At 53.8% G+C, this 2,500-nt stretch overlaps 1 non-coding gene across 1 annotated transcript; it reads left to right on the top strand.

Moving 5' to 3' along the window:
- Window positions 1-73, top strand: trnam-cau (transfer RNA methionine (anticodon CAU)). The gene has a single exon. It is a non-coding gene; the product is annotated as a tRNA-Met (tRNA).
- The last annotated feature ends 2,427 nt before the right edge of the window (window positions 74-2,500 follow it).

Raw genomic sequence — 2,500 nt, 5'->3', positions numbered from 1 at the left:
GCCTTCTTAGCGCAGTAGGCAGCGCGTCAGTCTCATAATCTGAAGGTCCTGAGTTCGATCCTCAGAGAAGGCATTGATACTTGCAAAGCATTTTTATCCCTCATCTCAGCTTTCCATTTTTGCTGCACAAGACTATCGACAAGACTTGCTGCTACGGCACACCAAAGGATTTGATGTCCCTTGGCCCCTCTGTACCTCAGCGTGTGGAGAACCTTCGGAAGTACACGGGTTCACCGACAGCTGACACCACTGTTGTGTTTGAGCCATTGCCCCGAGCCAAAAGAGGAGTGGAGAATGCGGGCATCGATCCCGCTACCTCTCACATGCGAAGCGAGCGCTCTACCATTTGAGCTAATTCCCCAGCTACTTCTTGCAGTTGCACCAAGTTTGCTTCTCAGTAGCTCCTTAGCACTCGCCTCTGAGTTGCTGCGCCACCAGCAGGGATCTCCTGCTTCGGGTTAGCCCGCTCCCTGATCTCTTTCAACGCTTTGCTCCAATCGGCGTTACCGAGCAACGGCAGGGCGGGAAGTCAGAGAAATGGGGAAAGAAGCCGAGAAAGAGCCCGAGCCGGCAGAAGGGAAGCGAGGTGACCGGAAAGTAGCAGCCGCCACGAACCTGAGGGAGCAGCCGAGAGCCCTGTCTGACTGATAGACGACTTCTTTTGCCTGAGGTTTTGCCTGAAAGAGAGTGCTGGGTGTTTTGGTGCGTTGCTGCTCAAAGGCACTCCCTGCTGGTGTGCAGATGCAACTGCTCAAGCAATGGAGGTGTCCTGTGCCTTAGCAGCAACATGTAAACTAGCGTCAAGTTAAGAGCACTGCCTTGAGCAAAATGCTCCTTACCGCTCACTTACTGCACAAGAACGCCCGCTCCTTCAAGCCGGAGTCGAACCAGCGACCTAACGACGACTTTGCTTTGCTTTTTTTCCACTGCAGTCCTCCGCTCTACCACCTGAAAATCGAAGGAAGCGGCAAAGGTGTCTCGCTTTGGTGATTGTCCGCCGTGCGCCTTTTGACGCTCGCGGCCTGGTGTACCTGCTGATGCCGCAGTGTTGTGGGACTGTGAGTTGCCCGCTGCTCTGGAGAGGCTGTGCCAGTGGCGCAATGGATAACGCGTCTCACTACGGATCAGAAGATTGTAGGTTCGACTCCTACCTGGCTTAATCTTTTTTACGCACTTTGCATTATGGCTCTAGATGCCTCGCAAGCGCACCTACTTGGTCATGCTGCCCAGCAGTTTGCACGGCCAGTGCCTTCTTAGCGCAGTAGGCAGCGCGTCAGTCTCATAATCTAAAGATCCTGAGTTCAATCCTCAGAGAAGGCATTGATACTTGCAAAGCTTTTTTATCCCTCATCTCAGCTTTCCATTTTGGCTGCACAAGACTATCGACAAGTCTTGCTGCACAAGACTATCGACAAGTCTTGCTGCTAAAGCACACCAAAGGATTTGATGTCCCTTGGCCCCCCTCTGCACCTCAGCGTGTGGAGACACTTCGGAAGTACACGGGTTCACCGACAGCTGACACCACTGTTGTGTTTGAGCCATTGCCCCGAGCCAAAAGAGGAGTGGAGAATGCGGGCATCGATCCCGCTACCTCTCACATGCGAAGCGAGCGCTCTACCATTTGAGCTAATTCCCCAGCTACTTCTTGCAGTTGCACCAAGTTTGCTTCTCAGTAGCTCCTTAGCACTCGCCTCTGAGTTGCTGCGCCACCAGCAGGGATCTCCTGCTTCGGGTTAGCCCGCTCCCTGATCTCTTTCAACGCTTTGCTCCAATCGGCGTTACCGAGCAACGGCAGGGCGGGAAGTCAGAGAAATGGGGAAAGAAGCCGAGAAAGAGCCCGAGCCGCCGGAAGGGAAGCGAGGTGACCGGAAAGTAGCAGCCGCCACGAGCGTGAGGGAGCAGCCGAGAGCCCTGTCTGACTGATAGAAGAATTCTTTTGCCTGAGGCTTTGCCTGAAAGAGAGTGCTGGGTGTTTTGGTGCGTTGCTGCTCAAAGGCACTCCCTGCTGGTGTGCAGATGCAACTGCTCAAGCAATGGAGGTGTCCTGTGCCTTAGCAGCAACATGTAAACTAGCGTCAAGTTAAGAGCACTGCCTTGAGCAAAATGCTCCTTACCGCTCACTTACTGCACAAGAACGCCCGCTCCTTCAAGCCGGAGTCGAACCAGCGACCTAACGACGACTTTGCTTTGCTTTTTTTCCACTGCAGTCCTCCGCTCTACCACCTGAAAATCGAAGGGAAGCGGCAAAGGTGTCTCGCTTTGGTGATTGTCCGCCGTGCGCCTTTTGACGCTCGCGGCCTGGTGTACCTGCTGATGCCGCAGTGTTGTGGGACTGTGAGTTGCCCGCTGCTCTGGAGAGGATGTGCCAGTGGCGCAATGGATAACGCGTCTCACTACGGATCAGAAGATTGTAGGCTCGACTCCTACCTGGCTTAATCTTTTTTACGCACTTTGCATTATGGCTCTAGATATCTCGCAAGCGCACCTACTTGGTCATGCT

This window comes from Somniosus microcephalus, unplaced genomic scaffold (assembly GCF_052327205.1).
Source record: "Somniosus microcephalus isolate GS21.2 unplaced genomic scaffold, FLI_Smic_1.0 scaffold134, whole genome shotgun sequence".
Classification (NCBI taxonomy): Eukaryota; Metazoa; Chordata; class Chondrichthyes; order Squaliformes; family Somniosidae; genus Somniosus; species Somniosus microcephalus.
This window is presented reverse-complemented; position numbering and strand designations above follow the sequence as displayed.